The sequence below is a fragment of the Podarcis bocagei genome, assembly GCF_964188305.1.
Source record: "Podarcis bocagei genome assembly, chromosome: 5".
NCBI lineage: Eukaryota > Metazoa > Chordata > Lepidosauria > Squamata > Lacertidae > Podarcis > Podarcis bocagei.
This window is the reverse complement of record NC_138129.1, coordinates 23,159,139-23,179,454: the sequence shown is the minus strand read 5'-3', so window position 1 is coordinate 23,179,454 and position 20,316 is coordinate 23,159,139. Positions and strand designations below refer to the sequence as shown.

At 44.9% G+C, this 20,316-nt stretch overlaps 1 long non-coding RNA gene and 1 gene segment (V, D, J or C); both read right to left on the bottom strand.

Annotated features, from left to right (window-relative positions):
* The window catches only part of LOC308588438, a 243,543-nt gene that overhangs the window by 179,556 nt on the left and 43,671 nt on the right, over positions 1 to 20,316 (bottom strand). The window lies entirely within an intron of this gene.
* Positions 6,384 to 20,114, bottom strand: LOC308588052 (immunoglobulin heavy constant mu-like). The segment is given in 8 exons: positions 19,842 to 20,114; positions 18,044 to 18,388; positions 16,393 to 16,722; positions 15,364 to 15,483; positions 14,083 to 14,448; positions 12,476 to 12,784; positions 11,884 to 12,198; positions 6,384 to 10,027 (listed from the first exon to the last, which is right to left on the bottom strand).

Sequence of the window (20,316 nt, the reverse complement as noted above, 5' to 3'; positions counted from 1 at the left end):
CCCTAAAATATCACTGGTTTGCTCATTTCTATATACAAAGGTACACAAAAAACAGCGACAATTTGTTGTTGACAAAGGACAGCTGGACATATAAAGGGCCCCATTACCTTCAGTAGCTTAAAGGTAAAAGTAAAGTGTCCCCTGACCATTAGGTCCAGTTGTGGCCGACTGTGGGGTTGCGGCGCTCATCTCGCTTTATTGGCCGAGGGAGCCGGCGTATAGCTTCCAGGTCATGTGGCCAGCATGACTAAGCCGCTTCTGGCGAACCAGAGCAGCACAAGGAAACACTGTTTACCTTCCCGCCAGAGCAGTACCTATTTATCTACTTGCACTGGCGTGCTTTCGAACTGCTGGGTTAGCTGGAGCAGGGACCGAGCAACGGGAGCTCACCCCGTCACGGGGATTCGAACCGCCAACCTTCTGATCGGCAAGTCCTAGGCTCTGTAGTTTAACCCACAGTGCCACCCGTGTCCCTTCAGTAGCTTAGGGCCTGATCAAACCTAAATCCGGCCTTGCCCCTCCCTTCCACAGTCACACCTAACTTAGCAGTCTTACTCAGGGCTCAGGGCCCTTTCCCGAACTGGTGTTTTACAATGGGTGCATTTTGCACCACACTCTTGACATAATAATGGGGCATTCCTGGTGGATTTGTTCTGCTTTATTAGCTGTCCTGCGGTGCGTTCCCAGTGCCTCCACATTATTGTTGCCCAAGGGAACCTATAGCGCAACAAAAGGGGAACAAAAAACAACGACACCCTGAATAAAAAATTGTGAGATTTCAGGAAGGTTGCAAGAAATGCGCCGATTGGAAACAAAGCAGTATAGCCACCCCAAAACCTTTGCAGGTGCAAATGGTCTCGAAAGCGGCATCGCATAGGACTGCCCCAACACCATCAGGAACACAAATCATCACGGATGCTCACTAAAAGGGACATCTGTAGGGCCCCTCAGAAAACATTTGTTCAAATGTGAGCCAGTATCTCAATTGTGGTTTCCAGATTGCTCATGCTTTGACATTGGAGCACCTGGACCAGGCACCCCCAACTCGGCCCTGCAGATGTTTTGGGACTGCAATTCCCATCATCCCTGACCACAGGTCCTGTTAGCTAGGGATGATGGGAGTTGTAGTCCCAAAACATCTGGAGGGCTGAGTTTGGGAATGCCTGACCTAGGCCAATAACAGAGGAAGTGTCCCTGGAAAATACAGAACCTTCCTTTTGAAACACACGAAAATATAGGAAGCTGACTTGTACTCAGTAAGACCATTGGTCCGCCAAGCTGACTTGCAGGGGTCATCTGAAGTTTCAGGCAGGCATGACTCTTGTAAAGACAACTAGTAGTAGAAACAGTAGAAAAGATGGTAAATAAAATATTAGGTACAATTGGAAAGGCATATACCATAGAATTCCACGGACCCAAGTAAGAGGTGGAAGGAAGTCTGGTGCAAACAAAGTAATAACAAAATAAGTAGATAAGTAACATAATGTTTATTTTCTTTTTTGTTTCAGGCAGGCAGGAGTCTCCCCTAGCCCAGCCTGACAATGCCAGGGCAGAGGCAGTTTTAGGGTGGCACAACTGGTGCGTTCTCACTGGGCGCCACACAGCAGAGGGTGCCAAAACAATGCTTTAGAATGAAGCACAAGAGGTGGGGTTGCTGAATTTTAGCACTGCATAGGGCATCACTGGAATTTGAGAGCCCTAAGTCCACCACTGGCCAGGGACTGAACTTGGAACCTTTTTGCAAGCAAAGCATTTGCTCTACCACTAAGCTACAGCCCTTCGCTTACTCAATATTTAGCCCTCTCACCATTCAAAAGCTCAGAAGTAGAAATATACATTTCAAAGTTGCCTCAAATCAGGATAATACTTTAGCTTCCTTAGCACTTGTATAGTGCTTTCGAGTGCTCAAAGGAATCCTATTATTATTATTATTATTATTATTATTATTATTATTATTATTAAATCCATAGCAGTGACCAGAGGAGGAATGACAGCTGGGAGGAGCACAGAGAGAAGAAACGCCATGGTGCATTGGCTGTAACACAACCAGACCACCTTCATCTGCCCCAGCTGCAACAAAACATGTCTCTCCTGCATCAGTCTCTACAGCCACAGCAGGCGCTGTAACCTTCCAACAGCTTGACTTCACCCCACAAAGGCACACCCCTCCATTGTCTCCCGAGACAGACAGATGTCAACCAACATCATATTATTATTATTATTCTATCTTTATTTATACCCTGCCTTTTTCCCTGACAAGGGCTCAAAGTAGAGTGTTGTTGTTGTTGTTGTTTAGTCATTTAGTCGTGTCCGACTCTTCGTGACCCCATGGACCAGAGCACGCCAGGCACTCCTGTCTTCCACTGCCTCCCACAGTTTGGTCAGACTCAAAGTAGAGTACAAACAAAATAACAACTAAATGCATGGGGGGGGGGTGGAATCAGTGAAAAACAATTAAACATTAATAGAATTAAAACTCCATCTATCTATCATCTATCTATCTATCTATCTATCATCTATCTATCTATCTATCATCTATCTGTCTATTTAAAATATACAGGCAATTGTAACAAAAACAGCACAGAACAAGCCCCTTCCTTAAAAACTGTCATTTCCCAAACATCTGTTGGAACAAGAAGGTCTTCACCTGCTGGCAGAAAGATAGCAAGGAGGGAGCCTGTCTAGCTTCTCAAGGGAGAGAGTTCCAAAGTCTGGGAGCAGCCACTGAGAAGGCCCAAGTGTGCCTGTGAGGGAGGTGGAACTGAGAGAAGGGCCTCTTCTGAAGATCTCAGAATCCAGGCAGGTTTGTATGAGGGAATACGGTCTTCCAAATAGCTGGGACCTAAGATGTATGTAGTTAAGGAGATAAGTCAGTATCCTTATTCCCCATATGAGAGATGGGAGACTGAGAGAGGATGAGTTGATCAAGATCACGTAGTCAGTTTCTGGCAGAGTTAAGATTCAAACCAAAGGCTTTCAGATTCAGAGCTCAGTCTCTTAGCCACTGTGTGACATTAGCTGTTGGTTCCTCTTCTTGAGATATTTATCCCTGCCTTGAAATGCTGAACATCCTTCCTAGGTGTACTGGAACATCAAAAATTCATGGGTTGCAAAGCGTATCATAGGTGGTCATTACTGCCACAAAACAGATATGAAGATTATTGCTCCCAACATGAGAACCCTATTAAGAAACTAGCTATTTAAAACTTTCCTTTCTTTGAGAATGGTTTTGCATCACACCCAGCATGAAGTAAGGAATGGAAAAGTTTAGAATAAGGCTCCTGTGCCAGAAGGCCAATGAGATTAAAGAGAACAAAGGGAGGTCGCTTTTGAAAGAAACAGGGGCTTAAGGGGCAAGGGGGAGTCATCTGAAAGCAAAGTTACACATAAACCGCTGATAGAGGTGACCTACAAACAGGCTTCCTGCGGTAAAGGGTTGGATGAACTGTTGAACATAATATCCGGGTTAGAATTTCTTTGGTAAATGGGTATTTGGGTTTTGTCTATTGATTAACTTATGCCCTTCCGAGCAGTGGCGGCAGAATATAGGACTGTTCCAGGTGCAAGCTCAAGGGGGGGGGGTGGATGCTTCACCTTCTTGAGTTGATGAAGCTCTGTGTCACTCCTTTTTCTGCCCCACGGCAATATAGTAGCCACTGGTAGTACGATGCTTGCGCTGGGGAAAGTGCCTTGCAAGAGGCTTGGGAGCATGCAAAGGGTGTGGAGGAAAACGAATGCAGGACCCATGGACAAAACCTAGCCTCTAGTTCCAAGGGCAGGGGCAGCAGCTATGTTTTCCCCCTGAGATGCACAAATTTGCCTATAGCCAAAGCTCCCCCCCAAAAAAACTCTGGAATCTTGTATTAAGGGCACAGTTGATTGGTGGAGCATGTGCTCTGCATGCATAATATTCCAGGTTCAATCTCTTGCATCTCCTACTAAAGATTCTAGGTTATGGTCTGAAGGCACATGAGGCCACCACTTTGCCAAAGCTAAGCAGGACTATGACTGGTCAGTCCCTGGATGGGAGACCACTTGGAAACTACACGTGTGCATGATGGAAGAAAGGTGCAGTATAAATGTAAAAAAGTAAATAAATACATTAAAATAAATATCAGGAAGCAGAGTTCAGAAACATGTATTTCTGAACATGTATTTCGCATCTTGGGAAGCTCTTACCGGTTGAATTAGAAAATGCTCTGCCTAGAATATTGACCAATGGTCTGGCTTGACATAAGGTGCTGCTTTATACTGAGCTGCCTCTCCCGTTTCTCACATGTTACCAGAGACAGGGAGGGCATCATGCCTGAGTCCACAGTCAGGTAGAGGGAGGCAATTGCAGCACCAACCTCCCACCAGCCATTGCCCCTGAAGAGAAGAAGAAGAAGAAGAAGAAGAAGAAGAAGAAGAAGAAGAAGAAGAAGAAGAAGAAGAGGAGGAGGAGTAGTAGTAGTAGTAGTAGTAGTAGTAGTTTGGATTTGATATCCCGCTTTATCACTACCCGAAGGGGTCTCAAAGCGGCTAACATTCTCCTTTCCCTTCCTCCCCCACAACAAACACTCTGTGAGGTGAGTGGGGCTGAGAGACTTCAGAGAAGTGTGACTAGCCCAAGGTCACCCAGCAGCTGCATGTGGAGGAGCGGAGACGCAAACCCGGTTCCCCAGATTACGAGTCTACTGCTCTTAACTACTACACCACACTGGCTCTCCTCTGTTAGAGATCAGTCAGGAACCCCTAAACCAGCATGATGCCCTCAGCTAAATTTGAAGTTGCTGTTCCTTTGTCAGTGTGGAATCAAGAGGCAGGTGGAAGGATCCTGGTCGTGGGCAATTTGACCATTAGGAATTGAGGCAGCTGAATGTGTGATAGGCAGGCAAGGAACAGGGTGAATTGCCTGCTCCATGCAAGGTTGTGGATGTCACCTAAATAGCCTAGCATATAGTGCTAAAGAGGATTCAGGGCCACTGGCACCAATGACATGGGGAGAATGTAGCTGTGAGGTCATGGAAATGAAACTTGGGTTGCTAGGTAGAATATGTTTTAGAGGAGGGTTCAAAGTTTTGAAGGGATATTTTAGGAACATAGGGAGCTACCTTAAATGCACAGACTATCCATCTTCTTCTTCACTAGTAGCTGAGTAAGATTGTCTTCCATAAACACAGCTTTAACAATGAGTCTGTAAGTTACTGTGGAGGCCAGTTTTGGATTCACACATCCTTCCACAGTGGGGACATAGGTTTCCGGGTGGGAGTTGATCATGGTTTGCCAAGTGTGCCTTCCTCTTATAGCGTGCTTCTCCCTTTCGCCCTGAGTTCAAGCATCTTCAAAACCCATGACACCTTTGGTAAAAGCTGTTCTCTGGAACACTCACAGGCCAGTGTTTCCCAGTTGTCAGTGTTTATACTACATTTCTTTAGATTTGCCTTGAGAGAGTCTTTGAACCTCTTTTGTAGACCACCAGCATTACACTTTCCATTTTTAACTTTGGAATAGAGTAGTAGCTTTGGAAGATGATAATCAGGCATCTGCACAACATGACCAGTCCAACGAAGTTGATGTTGAAGAATCATTGCTTTGACACTGGTGATATTTGCTTCTTCCAGTACACTGGCATTAGTTCTTCTGTTTTCCCCAGTGATGTGTAAAAATTTTTGGAGACACCATTGATGGAATCTTTCGAGGAGCTGGAGATGGCGTTTATAAGTGGTCCACCTTTCCCAAGCATACAGTAAGTTTGGTAGTACTATAGTTTTGTAAACAAGCATTTTGGTTTCCCTGCAAACGCCCCGGTCCTCAAACACTCTGCACTTCAATCAAGAGAAAGCTGCACTTGCAGAGCTCAGGCGATGCTGGATTTCGGCATTAATGTCTACCCTTGTGGAAAGATAACTGCCCAGGTAGGACTATCCAACTAGCTCTGTATTGCCCACACTGTGTGACAGTGTCTGCCTAAGATTTCAGATGAGATTCTCCCCATCTTACTTGTAGGTGCTGGGGACTGAGTCTGGGACCTCATATTTGCAAGACAGATGCTCTACCACTGAACAAAGGTCCTTCCTCTTGAAAAACGGGTCGCAAAGGAGCTATCCAAACTGATAACTCCCAAATGCAATTAGAGTGCTAAAATAGTTGCGGCTTTCAGCAACCTCCTGGTATCAGCAAGTCTCACAAAGTGGGTTCCTGCAACTCCCAGGCAGCACTGCTTCCCCTCTCACTGAACAGGGAGAAAACTGTCAACATGAAGGGAGATGAGATGATTCCTTTTAAGAGTCTAACAAGCAAGAGAATCCCTCACTGCAGGGACGTTGGGCAAAGGGCAGAAGGCAGCGTTTCCATCCCATTCTTCATAATCAACTTGAAAAAAGAGATCAAAGCGCTGAAAGATGAGAGAGAAGAGGATAATTATCTGCCGAGGCTCCCCTTCTGCCTTTGCTTATGTGTTTGTGAGGGGGGAAATGAGAAAAACAAAATAACCTGATCTCACCTTTCAATCTCACAGTGTCCTCAACACATCATAGAACATCTTTCCAGACACTGATGAAATAAACCCTACATCATGCCTGAAAGACAGGGGAGCTGTATTAGACAGAAAACAAGCAACCTCCTTCATAGATAATTGCCAATAAAGAGAATTGGAGGTATTGGACAGGCAGAATAGCTAATAGATTCAAGTATAAAGCAATCAGAAGTAAAAGCAATTCTGGGTGGGGGGATGACCCAAAATTGGAGAGCATCCTCCTAAACATAATTGCTTATTATACTGGATGTGCACAGGGTGAGGCTGTGATCTAGCAGGTGTGCCCAGTGAATTACTGAGATTTTGACAGAACTTGGGAGACAAGGGGCTAATTTGGTCAGCCCAGGTGCAAGACCATATCCTGTGAACTGTATTCACCAGACTCTAAGAAGGATGTTGGCAAATCAGAAATGACTCAAAGGGTGGCTACAAGGGTGGACAGAAATCAGGAATGTTGTATGTTTGGCTCTTATTCAGCCCATAACAGGGGGGGGAATCAACATATGCAGCTTTCTCTGCACAGAACAACTGAACCTATTAAAAATCTGCCTTTCATGCAGCTCTTAAATGTGCTCTTATTGTTCATTCAAAAAGAAAAGCTTTATGAATCAGAAATACTTTTATAAATAAGAGTCTTCAGCTGTGCTCAGGTAGCATTTTGCTATCCAGGCCAGTCTTGGCCATTCTTTCGAAATGGTTCAGATCTTCAGAAGTTGGTTGGTCATTCTCATCTCCTGGCCATGAAAAGCTTTGCCTGCTCATTTTTTACAGATAAAGCTGCTGTTAAAGGCACAGAAGGAGGCTCAGACATTTGGTGGAGAGGAGATGCAAAGCAACCCCAACTTCAGTCCTTGTTTTCTCTTCCAGCTGGTTGGCATCCGTCTGTCTTGGGAGACAATGGAGGAGTACACCTTTGAGGGTGAAGTCAAACTGTTGGAAGATCACAGCACCTGCTGTGGCTGTAAAGACTGATAAGGGAGAGACATGTTTTGTTGCAGCTGGGGCAGATGAAGGCTAGCTGACTAAAACAACCACTTGTATTAACATAAAAGAAGTCAATTGAATTAAAAAAAGGAAATGTGAATTATTTTTCCTTGCCGGGGTGGGGTGGGGGGTGGAGGCACATCAGAGGTATTTAAATTATTATACTAATATTGATAGGGGTTTTCACATCATAAAACTAGTATCTAACTCTTTCTCTTCCTCTTTTAGGGCATGTAAATAATCCCTTTCACAACAAACATATTTCTGCATGGAAATTTCCATTTGGAATGCCAGTTTTAAAAACAAAAGAAAAAGCCTTCACCACTATGTTTTTATTAATATTATTATGACAAGATCAGCTCAGTTGAAACAGCAGTTCCTGCTTCCAAAATACACACACTTCAAACCAGCAACCTCAACACGCATGCCTCACTCCCTACTGCTTTCGCCATTCCGATCTTGCTCATAAATATATTCCTTCCTGCAACGGCTTTATTGTCATTCCTCACAAGGCTGATTTGTAATCAGCTGATTGACAGCTGAAGTCACTGGAATCTTTAGTTGGCCCATTATAAAAGCAGACCTATCTCTCAGCACGGCTGGGACCTTCAATGCAGAATGGACAAATATCCTTTTAGACGTAGGGCTCTATATCCGCAATAACTGCATCAAGGCGAGAATTTTAGCATTTGCACCTTGACATATTACTTATGGCTGCAAGTGTTTGAGAAATGTCAGCTGCTAAAACTCCATTCTTTATGGAACCGCAAATGAAAGAGGAAAGTAACAGCACTGAAGGAATTGTTAAAGTTAGATGAGTTGTCTTATCTCAGTCAGGAGGTCTTTGCCCTGACTTACTACTGAACAACACGTTCCTAACCATGTCTAAAGGTAAAGGTACCCCTGACCATTAGGTCCAGTCGTGACCGACTCTGGGGTTGCGGCGCTCATCTCGCTTTATTGGCCGAGGGAGCCGGCGTACAGCTTCTGGGTCATGTGGCCAGCATGACTAAGCCGCTTCTGGCGAACCAGAGCAGTGCACGGAAACACCATTTACCTTCCCGCCGGAGCGGTACCTATTTATCTACTTGCACTGGCATGCTTTCGAACTGCTAGGTTGGCAGGAGCAGGGACCGAGCAACGGGAGCTCACCCCGTTGTGGGGATTCGAACCACCGACTTTCTGATTGGCAAATCTTAGGCTCTGTGGTTTAACCCACAGCGCCACCCCCATCCCTAACCATGTCTGCTTAGAAGTAAATCCTATTAATTCAAGGGGGCTTACTCCCAGGTCAATGGGATTAGGGTTGAAAGTCTTGGGTCCTTTTAAGAGAGGATAACTACGCACTGAACTTGGGATCATCAGCAGGCAAAGATTAAGGACATAAGAAAAGCTCTGCTGGATCAGGCCCATGTCCCATCTGGTCCAGCCTCCTATTCCCACCGTGGACCACCCAAAGTCTACAAGAAGCCCACAAGCAGAAGCTGCTTCCCAGCAGATGGCATTCAGAAGTATATTGCTTCCTGGGGCTGTGAGAATGGGCAGCAGGGCATGTCATTTTAGGGGCTGAAACTTAATTTTTGCAAATTTCTTAGTGAGGGATCTTTAAAAAAACATTTTGGGGCATGTGGAATTCAGATCTGCCATTGTTTTTCTGATTGGACAAGATCTAGCTTCGTAAGTCTACATTTGATGAAGAAGTACATAAGCTGCTTTCAGAAACCCAAAGAATTTTGATTTTGCCTTCTGAAAATGTCAGGTAATATACTAAATTGTCTCTCCCATATTGGTCTCTACAGCTATAATAGGCACTGTAACTCTTCAACTGACTCCCAATGGAAGACTCTTCCAGACAAATGCCAACAACGAAAATGTATAATATAACTGGAAGTACTTGGCAATCATTTTTAATAATTTCTATGCAATTTTACACACACAAAATGACCTACATCCAAAACTAAATTATATTAATTTAACCAAAATATCTTTTTAATTCCCAAGCCATGTTACAACTTTTTAGCAACCCTCGTTTTTGGAAAAATTCAACACACCCTAATGGACAGGCACTACCACTGAGCTAACAGGACACTCTCCTATGTTCTTTGGGGAATATTTTTCTGATAATTTCTAAATGACTGTTTGCTAGTTATCTTGGTCATGAACTATCTTGTGGGATTGGTTTTTTTCTCTTGCAAAGAGAAATGTGGCACATAATTTAAAAAATTAAAGGCAGTGGTGATCTAAACTAGAAAGCTTAGTCACTCCTGAATTCTTGGAGAAGGAGAGTCACCAGAGTGTGAGATTTCACATGTAATAAACTAAACCACAAATATCTGGAATTATCTGGCCAAACAGTTGATGGTGAAAAGCGACATCTAGTGGTTGCAGACAGCATATTATTTCCTTTTTCTGCTTTTATCCTTCTGTTCATGCCTTGAAATCCAGTCCACTCATAGTTTCTTTGCTAATCTCCCTTTGGTTTGCTTCAATGCAGTTTTCGCTTCTTTTTCATGAAAACGGTTCAACCTTCATCCAATAAAGAAAACAAATGGAATTACTATTCTAGCATACAATTAAGGCTGCCAGATTCTGAACCAACTAGTGCAGATTGTTTATCAGCAGATTGATTAGCCCACCCAATAGTAATGAATGATTTTCTCCATGCTTGAAAAACATCACTTTCTGGCTTTGCTCTTTCTCTCTCTCCATATCATGCTTTCTGTTAACAGCACAAGAGCAAGCCACTTGGCAATTCTATATCCAATAAATTAGCATCAAGGGGTTTTGAGCCACCATCTCTTAAAACATTGCTTCCCTCCTAAACCTTGCATCTGTTGACCCAAATTATATTCAAAGGACATTGCCAATATTCACATCACAACACTGAACAAAATGTGGGAGATTTGCAGTCAAATCTAACAATGCTAGTTAGTATGTGAAAGGGTTAAGAAACAGAACCATGTAATAAAACTTTTACTGGATTTTCCAACTTTAGGCTACAAATAGAGCTGCCCTGACCAAAAAAACCAGCCCAAACCCTGCCCCTCCCTGCACACAGAAAACTAATATTTCAGGGAGCAGCTTCCACCTTAACCTTCTTCCCAACTTTGTTGTTTTTCTGCATGCAGAGTTACTTTGATGATGGTTACAACATGCTTGCAGCGTGGAAAATACTTAACATTTGGTTTTCCTGGTAATAGAAATTGGCACTAAACCGACATTTCACTACTCATTGGAACTTAGTTTGCATTGTCAAACAAGATCTAAAATAAAACTGCATCATTTCCCTATTAGGACTGAACCTGTGAGTACGTATGGAAAACTAGCGGGCTTTTTCCTTCACCCATAAACTTTTAAAAGGGAAACATATGGGAGTCTTCTCCTCAAATGTTTCTTTGCCAAGCATGTAAAAAGTATCGATTGCCTGCATGGGGCTGCTAGATACAGTGATACCTCGGGTTACATACGCTTCAGGTTACATACACTTCAGTTACAGACTCCGCTAACCCAGAAATAGTGCTTCAGGTTAAGAACTTTGCTTCAGGATGAGAACAGAAATCGTGCTCCGGCAAAGCGGCAGCAGCACGAGGCCCCAGTAGCTAAAGTGGTGCTTCAGGTTAAGAACAGTTTCAGGTTAAGAACGGACCTCTGGAACGAATTAAGTACTTAACCCAAGGTACAACTGTATTGAAGTGAAGCGTAAGAAAAATGCATGGGGGAAAATCAGAGATTTCCTCAGCTGAAACTTCTGCAAGTTTGTCACCAAGCCCAAGTATCTGTGAATGCTTCGCAGTGCAAGCCCACACATGCCTACTCAGAAGTAGGCCCCAAAGAGGACAATGGGACTTACTCGCAACCAAGTAAGTGCATCTAGAATGAAGTGGTTAGCATTAGCAATGCAGAAATAGAGGGTGGGTGAAAATAATTGCATAACACTTCTCCTGCTGTCAACTACAAGTCCACCACAGGAACAAATCTAGTAAGCATCTAAGTGGGGGTTTTGTGGTGGGGTCTCTGCCTTATCCCTCAAAAACTGCACCTGGCTACTTGCAGGGAGCAGCCAAAGGCTACATTGTAATAGCTTCTCAATAATATTAATACTTAGAAGCGAACATCTTCAAAGCCCTCTGTAAGCAAAATTTAATCCCTCTGCCACCCTATGGGGTATTTTTACAGATGACGACCTCAGGCCAACAGCCAAAGCATGCTGCCTTTCATCTTGCGGGGAAAAGATGTTGGAATGCAGGAAGGGTCTCATTTCAGCTCCTACCTCTCGACTTTCTATTCACATCACTGCCCCAAAGCTCTCTTCCAGACTCCCTCTGTGCATTATTCCGGCTTCCTTGATGTTTGTTCAAGGATCTTATCAACTCAGGACTCACCAGGCATCTGCAAAGTGTACACTCTTTCCACACATCCACTCAGTGCGTCGTGTTCCACCTTGCACGTAAACACAGTATTCCCCGCCCCCTGTGCAGGTGTCACTCTCAGAAGGCTCCACATGGAGTGCAAGCCATTGGCGCCGACTACGGAGACCGAGTGGCAGATTCCCACATGCAGTGGCTTCCCATCTTGGAACCAATTCACCCTGATGACGCTAGGGGAGAAGTTATTGATTCGGCAGCTTAGCCTCAGCTCCTCTCCTGCAACAGGAACCGGTGGGTCTGGAGTGATCCAGAGGACTTCTGGGGGCGTTCCTGTAGGGACATGAAATAACAAAGTGAGTTGCTCCCCTTAAGATATAGTGGCAAGCGATGCACCCTGTTCTGCCAAGGCCATTGGGGAGAAAGAGATGTAATGCGTCTCGGTTGAAATTGCTGTTTGGTTGGTTGGTTTTAATTAAATGTAACTTTCTAGTCCTCGTTGCTGTAGAAAGAAAAAGTTGAAAGCATGTGTCCCTAGAATACATGCACCCAGGCCAAAGGCAATAATAAATAAGAAATCAAATCTGTTCCAACCACAGAGGCATCGTACCTTGCAAATTTATTTCATAGGAGAGTTCTTCGACATTTCCAAAGCTGCTGTGCTTGATCCGACAGGTATAAATTGCTCCTTCGTCATCTCTGGTCAGGATAAACTCAGTCTGGCTCCATATACTGTAAAAATCACTTTCACAAGGGAAAGGCCCAAACTGTGTCACTTCTTCAACAGGCTGCCCATTTCGAAACCAATCCAGAGTGATGGCCTTTGGGTAAAATTTCTCCACAACACAGATCAGAATAAGCTTATCCCCCTGTATGGGAACCTGGGGCGAGCTGAAGATGTAATGACTCGCTGGTCGAGCTGCCAAATAGAGATCAAAAGTCTGTGTGTGTTTGTGTGGAGGGGAAAGATATTCCATACAGAGCTTTCAGACATTACACTAGCTCTACAGGAAAAGTGGCAGGCCAAAAGAACCTGTACTATAGGTATCTATTTGGCCAATTCGGGCTTCTCTTGTTTTTGTGGTGAATGATGTGCCTTGCCTCTATTACAGTGGTACCTCAGGTTACATACTCTTCAGGTTACAGACTCCGCTAACCAGAAATAGTACCTTGGGTTAAGAACTTTGCTTCAGGATGAGAACAGAAATTATGCTCTGGCGGTGCAGCAGCAGCAGGAGGCCCCATTAGCTAAAGTGGTCTTCAGGTTAAGAACAGTTTCAGGTTAAGAACGGACTTCAGGAACGAATTAAGTACTTAACCCAAGGTACCACTGTATTCCAAGTCACCCTCAGGTAACACAATCTGAGGCTGTGAAAATTTTACCACTTGCTCTACCTCCAGCTCAATCCCACTGCTGGCATTTGAAGTCGAGTGGCGCTGTGGGTTAAACCACAGAGCCTAGGACTTGCTGATCAGAAGGTTGGTGGTTCGAATCCCAGCAATGGGGTGAGCTCCTGTTGCTCAGTCCCTGCTCCTGCCAACTTAGCAGTTTGAAAGCACGTCAAAGTGCAAGTAGATAAACAGGTACCGCTTCAGCAGGAAGGTAAACGGTGTTTCCATGTGCTACTCTGGTTCGCCAGAAGCGGCTTAGTCATGCTGGCCACATGACCCGGAAGCTGTACGCTGGCTCCCTTGGCCAATAAAGTGAGATGAGGGCCGCAACCCCAGAGTTGTCCACGACTGGACCTAATGGTCAGGAGTCCCTTTACCTTTACACATGATGTTACCTGAAATCGGTAGGTATACGGTGGCTTTCTGAGAAACACTTCTGTTTGATGTACTCCCCCTCAAACCAGCCTCCACCCAGCTTGGAAATGGAAGTTGTGGTTGTTTCTGGGCAGATGAACTGAAGTTTGGTGGGTGGCGGGGAACAAATCAGGTAATGGGCTTGGATTAAGACATCCCTGCTCCCTCTCTGTCTGAAAGGATGTGTCTTGAAACACAGCAGGAGGAAATGACCTTGCTGAATTTCAAGTCACTAATCAATAGGGAATTCAAAGCACGAGGTCAGTTGATTGACAGGCAGACGTCCCCACCCACCTGTCAATTTTCAGAGATAAGGATGTGGCCAGCCTGGCAGGAGTAGCTTGCCACCCCTGCACTATTGGAATACATAACCTGTCTGCTGCTTCCTTTGAGAACTGCTATTAATCTTACCAGTAACATGAATAATTGTGGTCCTCCGTATTGGATTTTTGAGTGTGCTGTGCTGGATGTTGCATTCAAATTCTGCCCTATCGTCCTTTATCGTCGGTGTGTAGCTCAGGCAGGAGGAGATGCTGTAAAATCTGCCATTGGCTTCCAACGGCTGCTTGGCCATACCGGTAACATCTTCTCCAGCTTCACAAAGGGCTGCATCTTCCTTTGCATGGTCTGATGCCAACACCATCCTGTGTGGGTTTCTCCGGTACCATTTCACCTGGATTGTTTTGGGTCTAAATCCATTTATATTGCACATCAGCCTGATCTTTTCATTAATCGGGATCAGGTCAGGCTGGATGATTGAGGAGACCTGGGGCTCTGCTATATATATAAAAAGCAAAGGCAGTTAGGGTACAGTGCACTTAGCGAAAGGTCCCTTGAACATAGTGCAGCCTTCTTCCCAAGAAACCAGAGATAGGAAACTCTTGGCCCTCCAGATGTTGCAGGACTACAACTCCCATCATTCCCAGCTAGCTAGAGCCCATGAATACCTAGAAAGCTACAGATTCCCCATCTGTGCAGGAAACATAAAACACATTTCAATGTTAATTGAGAAATTGTTCTGCAGAGGAACGTGGAGGCCAGGGTTATCAATTACTACTAGCTACAATGGCCTTTTTGTACCTCCACTGGTAGAATCAGTGAATTGTAGAGTTGGAAGAGGCCATGGGAGTCTCATCTAGTCCAACCCTCTGCAATGCAGGAATCTTTCACCCAACATGGGGCTCAAACCCACAACCCTGGAATTAAGAGTCTCATGCTCTACCGACTGAACCATCCAGATGTAGAGACAGTGTGCCTTTGAATAACAGCTGATGGGAATCCCAGGTGGGAAGAGAGCTATTGCTTTCAGAGTTCCTATAGGTGCTTGCTTGGCCACTGTGCAAACAGGATGCTGGACTAGATCGGCCTTGGTTCAATCCAACAGAGCTCTTCTTGTGATCTTAGCACAAAATGGAAAGACCAGAGTGGCCCATGAAAAGCCAAGCCATGCCCCCTAGACATATCACTAGTAACTTAGCAGTAACTAGAATATTTTTATTGGGCAGTAAATAAATACATCAGGTAAATAAGTAAAAACATGTGTTGGGAACAGAAAGTTTCCATTTTTGGAAGAGGCATGGAATAGTGACAAATACATGTGCAATCTTTCATGGGTCATTTCATGCAGATCATGAACTGGGCTAAAATGAATGACTTCCACCCTGAAATGTTTTAGGATTCTTTAAAATTTACCTTTCGCAAGCCGCGTTTGATAAAAGATGGTTAAAAATATGCTGCATAAGCCTGTCAGTATGATGCAAGAGGTGGCCACCCCGACAATAAATCCTGTGTCCCGATGATAGGATTTTGGTACTAGAATACAAATGTATTTATTAAAACCAATAGCAGTTGTTCTGTTTTTGACATATGCTTTGTCACTTCTTTGGCTTGGGCCTCCAAGACTGCTTGCTGGGACTCCCCTGCTTGAAGATGATTTATTTTTTACTTGGCTTGTCCTGTTATCGCTGACAACAGAACAGTGGATCTAAATAAGTGTAATGGACTGTGGTCCTGCAGGATTTGCTTTTGGTACATGAATAAAAGGTGACGCGGGTGGCACTGAGAGTTAAACCACAGAGCCTAGGACTTGCCGATCAGAAGGTCGGCAGTTCGAATCCCTGTGACAGGGTGAGCTCCCATTGCTCGGTCCCTGCTCCTGCCAACCTAGCAGTTCGAAAGCACGTCAAAGTGCAAGTAGATAAATAGGTACCGCTCCGGGGTCCCTTTACCTTTACATGAATAAAAAGCCATTGTCTGGATTCAGACCTAGAGCTTGAGGTCTCCTTGGACGAGGAGCAAAGGAAGCTTGGACCTTGCAGCAGATCCACACTGCCAATGAGCCTGAGGATTTGGACATCTCTGTCCCAGGACTGAAGGTCCCCACACCAGCTTCCTGGGTGGTGCAGGTGCCTCCAGACCCCCACCCCTCCAATTATTGCAGGACCATAGAAGTAGAGGAGATGGCGAGCAAGGCAGGAACTTCAGAGCCACCAGAAAAGTGTGTGGCTAGTTGCCTGTGAGGCTCCTTGGAGACCAGACCTCAACCCCCAACTCAGCTATGAAGTGTCATAGTGGGCCAGTCCCCCCCTCTCTCTCAGCCTAACATACTTCACAGGGTTGTTGTGAGGATAAGGAGAACTATGTATGCCACCTCAAGCTCCTTGGAGGAATGGTGGAATATAAATTTAACAAATGATAATAAACAGATTTGCGGACACTTACTTGTGACCAACAAAGTTGTATTTCTACGTAGCGGTTTTCCCAGGGACTCGTGTTGGACTTCACAGATATATAAGGAACCATTATCAGCCTCCGACACCATTTGGGTGACACGACTCAGCACAGCAAACAATCCGTCACGGCCTCGGGAAGATGGGGCCCCTGTGCATATATCTGAGGACAGCGGTGTTTCGCGTAGGCTGCCTTGTTTCCTGACCAGCCAAGAGATGTTAATTGCTTGGGGGTAGAAGTCATGAACGTTGCAAGTAAATGTCTTCTCTCCTTCTGCAGCAGCTAGGAGACTTTGGGGTGACAGCAGCACAGCAGGCTGAGCTGGGGTGCGAAAGCAGATTATTATCAGAGAGGAATTTTGCTCATATCCACCACTGATGAATGCCTTCCACATATTTGCTGAAATGGAATCTACTCCATGGAAGCTTTTGCTCTAATAAAATGTGTTACGTGCTATACATTTAAAGCAGTCTCCTACCACTTTAAACAGGGATGCGGGTGGTGCTGTGGGTTAAACCACAGAGCCTAGGACTTGCTGATCAGAAGGTCGGCGGTTCGAATCCCCGCGACGGGGTGAGCTCCCGTTGCTCAGTCCCTGCTCCTGCCAACCTAGCAGTTCGAAAGCACGTCAAAGTGCAAGTAGATAAATAGGTACCACTCCGGCGGGAAGGTAAACACCGTTTCCGTGTGCTGCTCTGGTTTGCCAGAAGCGGCTTAGTCATGCTGGCCACATGACCCGGAAGCTGTACACCGGCTCCCTCGGCCAATAAAGCGAGATGAGTGCCGCAACCCCAGAGTCGTCTGCAACTGGACCTAATGGTCAGGGGTCCCTTTACCTTTACCTTTACCTACCACTTTAAACAGTCATGGCTTCTTCTCCCAAAGCATCTTTGGAAGTGGAGCTTGTTCAAGGTGCTGAGATTTGCTAAGAGACCCCTATTCCCCTTACAGAGCCACAATTTACAGAGTGGTTTAACAGTCAATCCCTCTTCCAGAAAACTAAGGAGGCACTAAGGATGTGCGGCAGGGCCCAGACCAGTTTGGCACTGTATGGCCTCTACTGTTGCTCCCCCCCCCCCCAGCTCTCCTCCTCCTCCTCTTCGTGTTCGTGGCAACAGCGATGGCAGTCACTCCTCCCCTCCTTACTTTTTGTGGCTGTTGCTTTCCCCCACCTCCCATTCCCTGATTTACTTGTGGGGCTGGGTGAGGTTTGCCACAGCTTTAGAAGCACTTGTTCCTTCTATTAGCAATGTTTGGGGGGGGTGAGTGTCAATCTTTTTGCAATCAAAATAGCATCCTTTGCACACACGGGTGAAGGTTTTCAGAAGCACAATAGATATTGGGTTGGGGATTAGAAACTTAAGAAGGGAAGGAAGGCAGAACGCCCCCCGAGACAGACCCATGAAGACTTAGCCTGCTCAGTGGCACAGAATAATGTTGCGGGGGACAGTAAACCAGGAGAGGGAATGATGTGGACTGTCTGAGAAGAATGTATGGCTAGCTAAGTGGAACATTGCACAACAGCACTGCAATATTTGGTGGCAGGTGCCGCATGTAACAGTCCGCTCTACTGGACCACTTTATTGATCTCAAAGATTCTTCATTTTGCGTTGGTTGGATAACTTCAAAAAGCAATTGGTACCTCTGACTTTAAGCTGGATCTTTCCATTTCCATACTGTGGAGTTACCAACACAGTACACGTGTAAATCCCTTCATCCCTTAATGTCACATCGGACAAGGTGAGTGATGCAATGCCATGGGGTAGTAACTCAACATTCACTAAGGGCCCTTGCCGGTAACCTGCTGTGTGGTTGCCATCAAACAAAAACACTGCCCTCTCTTCTCCAGATACAGTCTTCACCGCCCATTTCAGAGCCACGTCTTCTTTTCTGACGCTCTCCTGAACTGTAAAGTTACAATGCAGCACAACTGGGTTGTGTACCAGGCCTACTACAGGAGAAGGACTAGTCTTCACCTCCAAAGCAGCTGGAAACAAAACAGAAGGGGTGTATGTGAAGATATATGCGCGCGCACACACACACACACGGGCGTAGCCAGGGAGGCAGATGCCCCCTTAACTAACTGACCCACTGAATCACAGGTAACTTGGTTCTGACACACACCAAACATAAAGCCTATCTTTGGTACCAAAAATGTTGCAAAGATTACAAAATAATAGAAAATTAATCGATGAGCAATAGACTCTCTCTGTCTCTTTTTATCTATCTACACACGCATGCACATATCCACAGTCTGCATAGTTCTTTTACTGAGAGTATGTCCCCTTTGAGCAAATATAATTTTAAATTAGACAATATAGACGTTTTTAAAGACCAATGGCAAGGTTTCAACAGTATCTTTTTTTATCCGTGCACGTTATACAAGGTCAGCAATATGCCAAGAATGTGTGTCACTTTTTTAACCACTGGCAAAACATAAACTTTGTGTCAATTTCTCAGTTAACGTGATTTCCCAAGGCTTCCTGTGGTTTGTTTTTTTTAATTTAAATTATTTATTAAATTTGTATATTGCCTTTCATCAGAAGAGAACAGGGCAGTTTACAACATAAAATGACAAAATAAGAACACAAAATAGATACCCAGAAAACAAACAAGAGCAAACCCTCCCCACATATTTTTTTGGTACTATTTTACCATGTTTAACCCTTAGGTTTTCCAAAATCTTGCCACTGAGATTCCTGCAGCTATCAATAGATGGCCTACCAAGTTTTTTTATGCAAAATGTCCCAATTTTCCCCTGTAAAGAAATTTGATAGAGCCAGTTGGGGGGGATTTCTCCCTCCTCCCAGCTGCTGATTACTGCTGAGATTTCTTTTAAAACCTTTTCTAAATGCCCTTTGTAAATATATGGGATATCAAAGTAAAATACTAGACGTTGTGGGGGGGGGTGAGAGCAGGCTAATTTCTCATACACAAAATGATTGAAACCCAAGATTTCGTTGGGGGGGAGGGGGGCGGGGAGCCTAGGGCCTGTACATTTCGTCTCATATCTTAGGTTCTGCAAATGCTAGAAACTTAACTCTTTTTTAAAAAGAAGAGGAAGAGGTGGAAGAGGAGGAAGAAAGCTGGGAATCTGTGGGTTATGGTTCATGTGAGGGCAATTGTCCCTCCCCACCACGCTTCGTCCCCTGCCCCATTCCTCTGCCACTGCTTCCAGACTTTTACAAGACATCTGAAGGCAGCCCTGTTTAGGGAAGCTTTTAATGTTTAATAGACTATTGTATTTTAATATTCTGTTGGAAGCCACCCAGAGTGGCTAGGGAAACCCAGCCAGATGGGCGGGGTATAAATAATAATAATAATAATAATAATAATAATAATAATAATAATAATTAGTATTATTGTTATTGTTATTGTTATTGTTATTATTCCAGTATAGAAGCAGCGGCTCCACCAAGTAAACGAGGAATGGTCCCTACCTGCAGCCATAAGGTAGGATAAGAAGAACGGCAGTTCCATTGCAAAGGTTAAGGAAGCAAAACAGGTGGACTTTGCACCACACCTTCAGAGGTTAAAAGTACCCAAAGGAACGTTGCCAAGAGGTGCCTAGGACGCTTAGCCTCGCCCAGGAGAGGTTTTGCAAACAACAGCTAACTGTCAGAGCTTTTCCGTGTTTCATTAACCTATGGACGTTTCATTTCCCTATGAACTCAGCCTGAACACCCCCATGTGCATACTGTATATGGTAACATTTCATGCATCTCAGTAAACGGTAGTTCAGGAACACTTCTCCCTCCCTAAGAGGGAGGTCGCCTGCTCTTGGTGGGGTCAAAGGTAGAGGGACCCCTGACTGTTAGGTCCAGTTGTGACCGACTCTGGAGATGCAGCGCTCATCTCGCTTTACTGGTTGAGGGAGCCATGTGGCCAGCATGACTAAGCCGCTTCTGGTGAACC